The sequence below is a fragment of the Lutjanus erythropterus genome, chromosome 3 (genome assembly GCF_056507025.1).
Source record: "Lutjanus erythropterus isolate fLutEry1 chromosome 3, fLutEry1.hap2, whole genome shotgun sequence".
Lineage (NCBI taxonomy): Eukaryota > Metazoa > Chordata > Actinopteri > Lutjaniformes > Lutjanidae > Lutjanus > Lutjanus erythropterus.
Window position 1 is genome coordinate 13,864,001 of NC_139319.1, and position 7,418 is coordinate 13,871,418.

The 7,418-nt window shown below is 38.1% G+C and overlaps 1 protein-coding gene across 1 annotated transcript in view; it reads right to left on the reverse strand.

Annotated features, from left to right (window-relative positions):
* Positions 1-6,006, reverse strand: part of fhip1aa (FHF complex subunit HOOK interacting protein 1Aa) — a 44,861-nt gene extending 38,855 nt beyond the window's left edge. The window contains exon 1 of the mRNA XM_084715121.1: positions 5,530-6,006. The gene's annotated coding sequence lies outside the window, so the exon portion shown is untranslated. The remainder of the gene's footprint in view (positions 1-5,529) is intronic.
* Between the last annotated feature and the right edge of the window lie 1,412 nt (positions 6,007-7,418).

The following is a 7,418-nucleotide window of genomic DNA, read 5'->3' on the forward strand; positions in this document are numbered from 1 at the left end:
ACCATAAAGATATCTGCATGTTTCGTATGGAGCTATCAGAACGTCATGAGAATAAGCTAGGAGTCAGCAACCTTTACTATTTCATTTTTGTTCATTTACCTTTAAGTTTTGGCTCAAAAAGGGAAAAAAAAATGTCTGCAGCTCTCTATTTTCCTCAGAGATATTTCTGTTTTTTGGATTTGGCATCCATAGCTACCCTAGGGAGACTTAAAAAAAAGCTACTGGCAAAATCTTTAAACTTCTTTTTTCATTTGGTGTATAGACGACTCATTTATACAACTGGAAGCATTAATTTAGGCCCACAACCATAAGTGAAAATTAAAATGTTAACAAAAAGAGAAATTATTTGTTTCTATTTAATTTATGGTCAAAACCACAGGAAGCCACTGTAAAGGCGCAAAAGAGCTGCAGTAAAGCTACACTAAAAAAAAAAAAAAAAAAGCATATATCTCCCCATCAAACCAAAAACAGCCATTTTAGCATTTCTGTAATGCATGTATGTGTTAAATAAATGAGATGTGTCAATTAGCGAGCTGTGGAAGTGTTGGCAGGTGTACGTACTGAACCTCGAAGAGAGCCAAGCTGGCTGTTTCTCCACACGTTCAGTGTTTATGCTAAGCTAGGCTAATCACCTCCCAGGCTGAGCAGTGGAACTCAAACATTTCCGACCTCCTGCGAGAAAAAGTACAATAGAACGCCACTCAAAGTCGGCGTTGCTATTTGTGATCTCTGGGTAAATCCATCTACCCTGACTTCATGAAGAGGCAGCCGTCTGATGTCACACAATCACAGCACCCACAGTGCACATTGTAAATAGTAAACCATCATCTAAAAGGCAACGTAAATTATATTTTATACATACAACTACCATATAGTAAAACCTGTTCTATATGTAAATTAATGTCAAAATATGTACAGTGTTATTAGCTAGTCATGGTAAACAATCTCTGAAAGTCATCTTCTCTACACAGAAGTTATTCAGGAAAATGTTAACCACCCCCCAAAAAAATAGATGGGAACACAGTTAACATACCGTATATATGTAACATATATTTATGTCACTGGTTTTCATTAAAACAGTTGTCTATTTAACACACACAACACCAAAGGAACGAGTTCCTGTAGCAGAAGTGTAAAGGCGTTTCGGCTTGTCTTGGTCAGCTGTTTTTTGTTTACGTTTGGCGTTGTGCACCTGAAACACTTTGAGTCTGGAAGTTGGAGTTTTCAGCTGGGAAAGTCCAATCTCTGCCTCTGAAAGGAACCCGGCATAAACTCTCAGACAGAAGGCAAATAGTGAACTTCCCAAAATGCTGTTTGTCACCATTGCCACAAATCTTTAAGATGTCAGTCACTTCTCAGGGTCAGTGTGGGGACATGAGCAGGGAAGGTGGGGCTAATCCTAAACACGGGACAAAGCTGAGCCGTCTGTGTCTGTGGTGGGAAAGGGTCTCAGCCAGGTTGACACAGACACACACACACACACACACACACACACACACACACACACACACACACACACCTGCTAGTATGTTGACTAGTGCACCTGTTCCACTTAAATTTTCCCCACAGGTTCTGCACAACCTATACTGTAACTTAACAAAAATAGCTTCTCTGGCACCATTTTTGCAATAATTACAAAAAAACAATAGTTAACGTTCTACTGCTCATGATTTTAAACTTAAAAAGAAGAAATTTTGATACTGAAACATTGCTTTCAATCCATCAGAAACACTGTGTTCTCTATAGGCAGCAACAAGCAAAGTAAATCTGTTTTGAATCACAAACTTGTGACCTGGACCTATACATCTAATCACATTAGTATGACCATTATTCATGCTAGCTTGCTGCCATGGAGACTCACAGAGATCCTGTCACGGTCACAGGTCTGAACTCTGATGTTATCCAAACAGATTTCACACTACATCAGATTTGAGTCCCTTCTTGAGATCACTAGTCATCATACAGATGACTGATTAGCCTCACATTCCTCTCATTCCTCAGAAACCGTTAAGGACTAATCTTAACTTCACTTGCATTCTTGCTGCAGGTCTGATGATCTGATCAGCCCACTCGTGTTTAGGATGCCGATATTAAAAGTGACGGAATTTGTCAAGATTGACACTTTTGCTATAAATATGAACGTTGAAGTGGAGCTGATCAGGAGGCAGAAACCTGCAGCATGTCACCAATAACGAAGACTGAACACATCTAAATAGTATCAGATTTCTTTATAAAACAACGAAACAACAAAATCACATAAAACTGCTTCCCAGCAGTCATAAAAAACCCACAATTCCACATCCTTTGTAGCGACAAATACCTTTGAAGTGGTCATTCTGCTGAGAAATGCCGATATATTTAAATCCCTTCCCCTGAGATCAGCCCAGTGCAGACTCAGAGCGCAGAAAAGAGCCACTGTCACTGTGTTTGTGGGGCTTTAAAGAGCATTTAAAGACCAGCTCAGAGACCACAGCAGCCACATTTGATGATGACATGCAGACGTTTATGGAGGACACTTGTTCTTGTAATAAAAAAAAAAACAGTTTGACACACACAAAAAAAGGAGAGAAGATGGTTCAGTCGTTATCACGTTGCCCAAGTATGGAATTTCAGTCACGTGATAACATTTGGCTGTTTACTGAGCTGAGCAGGGAAATGTGAAAGAGACCATGACCAAAATCCCATACAGGTCACATGAGAACAACTGAACCGTCTCCATGGCTACTGGGCAAACTCCTTTCTAAACTTTCCTGCAAATGGATTTTATGCAAATCTGCTTTTTTTTTTTTTTTTTGGTAATGTTTTGACTTCGGTACTGGTTACTTTGCCAATATGCAAAGTTCAGGTATCGAAATCTGTATCAGAAAGGTAAAAATGGTACCAGAACATCTCTAGTCCAAATGTACTCTTTTATAATGATAATAAAAGGCAATAAATAATAATAGACAATCATGGGATACTTGTGCCAGATTTTTTTTTTTTTACATTCAAATGTCTTCACAAACGTTCAGCAGTCACAAATGAGACAATTGTTAAAAAAAAGCTTAAAATGTGAACAAAAATGCCTTAATGTTGCGTCGTTAAAAAGAAAAATCCACCGAATGTATGAGTTGAAACAATTACTTAACTGATTGATTAGCTGATTGTCACAGAACAAAAATATTTTTGATAACTGATTGATCATTTTAGGCAAAACACCCAAACTGGTTTAATATATTTATTTACTATTTTGGTTTAAGCTGTACTATTTTGTAAGCATTGTACCTTGGCGTGCACTTAGACAACACTTTTAGTTTTAAAGCTCATGTGGAAAATGTGTGTTCTTTACTTTTTACGTAGACTCAGAGCGTCTGGTGTGGACCAGTGGATTATGTTTTTATTCTATCAGGCCGTATTGGAAAGTGTGGTCAGATATGTCAGAATGGTTTGGAAACCTTACTGTACAACTAAAATCTAAGCTGGCCCGTCTGGTACACACCACCATGAAGGTGATGGGGAGAGTACCAGCCCCTCCAGTCAGTTTATGAGCAGTCTGTTCTTCGGCAGGCTCGGAGGATACTGACCGACCCATCACACATCCTGCATGTAGAATATGAGCTCTTGCCCTCTGGCAGACGATACAGAGTTCCCCACTGTAAACTTAACTGATTTAAAAATTCATTTGTTCCTACCTCCATTAAACTTTTAAATAGTGCTGTTTGAGGCTGCAGGGATTGTGCAATAGTTTCATGATGGTTTTTTTTTACCACAGGGTATGTGCAATATCTTGTAATGTGCAATGTGGATGATGTGCAATTTATTATGTTGTTTGCTTTATTACTGTGGAGCCATATTGTGTGCAGCATTTGAGTCCAAAACAAATTTCCCTATGGGGACAATAAAGTATATCGTATCGTATATCGTATATTTTCTTTCTTGCGATTATATTATTGACTACCCTCTTGTTTTGGTACTATTACTTCCTATGCCAATGTTTACCTCATTCTACAGATTATTTTCTTTATTTTCATTTCATTTTATTTATTCCTACTTACTATATTGTTGTTGTTGTTGTGTTGAACATTACACAAATATATATATATTTTTAGGTTTTGGCTTTCTAAAATTGTGATATGAATTTGTCACTATTTTCTGCAATTATTTACAAAAACAAATTAACTGCATATTTTGTTGATTTTGTTGGCCCCTGCGAACAAAAGCCATAGTGTTTCCACCTCCATAGCTACAAAATATAACACCAAAAATAAAATTAATCTAAATAAAATGTCCTCCTGATTCCTTTTAACTGGTTAACATACAACTCAGTGTAACTTTGCCTGGGAAAACGTAAACACAGACATGTTTCACCTGATTTAAAGAGAATCCAACCCAGTGGCAGCTATTTAGAACAACTATATAGAAACAACCAGTCTTCTGTGGTCTGTTTATCTTATGTAGGTCACATAAAGATAAGCAGTTAAAACTTGTTGTAGTAGCTTTAATTGAGAAAATCACCTGATAAGTCAATAATGAAAACAACTGGCAGCTGCAGCTCTAAAAACCTCAGTAACAAGCTAACAAAATATGCACCAAAGTTACAAACAGACAAACAGGGTGTTAAAATAACCTCCCTGCAGCTGAGCAATAAATCAGAGGATCCTCTGAACTGTTTCTCTGTAGAGAGAGAAAAACAAGCTAAACAACACAGTTTTCTCCCCCAGAAAACAGTCTCAAAAAGCCTCTGTTTCCATCAGCTGATTGTGGACAACATTGATTTAACAGGTGGAGGAGAACACCTGTAAAGGAATGACACTCACACAAGATGGGCAGCCATGAAACATTAATGGTGTTTGCTGGTAACTCAACACCACCTGCCTGCTTTCTGTCTGCCACACAATGGATACCTGGGTTCAAAGCTCATCATCAGGACATAAAAAAATGGGGGTTGGCTGGAGGGTGAATCAGAGACAGGTGGGCTGCTGCACCTGAAGACCTCTCCTGTCCTGCGGGAGGCTGTAAAATAACTTCGCCAGGAGCGATCAACAACTACACGTGGATATAATACAACTGTGAGCTCTGCAAGTTACTGCAGGATTATGAAACCAGATCCATTTGAAAACATGTTATTAAGCAGTGACTGGTTTATTGGCTGAGGTTGCAAAATTCTGAGCTATGATTAGAGATAGGGTGGGTCTACTTTGTCTCTACGGTGAGGAACGTGGAAACACAGCAAGGGAGTCTTTTTTTTCTCATTTATTTAACTTTACAAGGATGCAAAACTAGTCGTCATTTTACTGGGAGTCCCCCAGTAAACCCAGCAGAGAGTTCTGGTTTTCCCCTCCTGGGCAGCACTTCTTCGGTGATACCCAACCCTTCCACCAACCCACCCACCCGCACATGTCAATCACAGACTCAGAAAGCAAAACAAAACGCGCACACATGGACCAACAACACCAGAAATGTCTCTGTCGTGTTATAATTCATCGCTTAAATTGAAGCCACGACTACAAACAAGTGAAAACGTTGTGTTTCTTTCTTGTTCTGTCTTACCGTCGGACGGATCCTCTGGTTGGTTGGACGGAAAGAGCGCACGGAGCACTTTTGAGCGGCGTCGATCAGCAGCAGGTTTAACCACAAACACACTCTGTAATGTCCTCTGTCCTCTCAGGAAGGAATCACCGAGTCGCTCCTGCTCACAGCTCAGCTGTTTCCTCCTTTCATGACAGAATGCGGAGGTATTATATATATGAAACCGAGCTACTTAACCTGGACCGCAGCGCGCACTCAGACACACAAACACACACACACGCATAGGTGAAGCCACCGCACTAATCCTCACTTTGACGCTCCTCCCACTGAGCTGCAACAGGCCCACGTCCACTGGTGGCTTGTTTCATGAACCTGGAAGAAGTGGTTTATACGCATGTATAAAATTATTGGTTGTTATATTATTAGAGATGTTAAGTGAAGTTTTGGTCCAACGTGGTTTGTTTGGTCTCCAAAAGCACCACTGCTCTCAATGGAAACCATTTTTTCCAGGATCCAGGTTCCCAAAACCGCCTTTTGGATGAGAAGTGCTGAGTCTTATTGCTGCAGTACAACATCAGCCGTAGTCCTACTGATTCTGCGCAGTTAGAAAGTCGCCATACAGGTTACTTTATCAAGACACGATCGAAATAAGTGACAAGATGAGAAAATTCAGATTTTGACAAGGATGTCTGCAGTATGTCTCCACCTGTTGGACAATAAGGTGACTTACAAGGACAGGCTCAATAACTGCTTTATGTCAAATTAGGTCTCATTTCTATGAAAGAGTATTAGGACCAAGGATAAGGTAAAAAAAAAAAAAAAGAGGATTTTTTTTTTATTATTTATTTTGCATGTTGAGAACAAAGTTTTGAGAATAAAGTCGAATTTACGAGAATATAGTCAAAATGTCCAGATTAAACTTTTAACAAAGTCAAAAAGTCGAGCATAAAGTTGTGAGAATAAATCCAAAATGTCGAGAATAAAGTCCAAATGTTAAGAACAAAGTTTTGAGAATAAAGTTGAAATGTTCTGAGAAAAGATTTGAACTCTAACGTCAAAATGTCAAGAATAAAGTTTTGACAATAAATTTGAAATGTTGAGAATACAGTTTTGAGAATAAAGTCTAAATATCGAGAATAAAGTTTTAAGAATAAAGTCAAAATGTCACAAATAAAGTTTTGAATATAAAGCTGAAATGCTGAGAATAATGTTTTGAGAATAACATAAAATATCAAGAATAAAGTTTTGAGAATAAATTTGGAATGTTGAGAATAAGGTTTTGAGACTACACTTCTTCCTGGCAATAATATTCTTCTGTACATTTCATTTTAAAACCAAATATAATTTCTCTACAGAAAAGTCTCCTTAAAAAATATATTACAACTTGATCTAGAATTTGAGATTTTCTTCTGAGGCTTATTTTGTCAATGCTGACCATACTGCCATAAACTAATAATCTTCCAGCACATTATACTGTATTCCTTCTTATAATCAGTTCTGTAGTCTATAAAGCCTTTTATACTGTAGGCTTCAGTATCTCTAAATCCACCCAGAGTTTCCATCTGTTGTTCCAGTGGGATCATGATTATTGTGATTACCAGCATGAAATTATACTGTACAGTTATGAACAAAAAAACAGAAGCTGCATTTATGCTTGAGTGAAGATTAAATTTAGCCCAAGTCACAAGTTAAACAATTAGAAGCAAACAAAGGTATATAATTGCTTGGTGGTGATGATTTGACTGAAAATCTTGGACTTGAATCAAATGAGAAAGACATATTTTTTTTTTTCCCCCTAAAGTTTGTGATTATAAAGATGAGCAGATCTGTAGCGACATCTGCTGGAAGAGATGTTGAATTGCATTTTTTCACAGCTGTCTCCGCCTGTTCAGAGAAAGTGTTGATGAAGT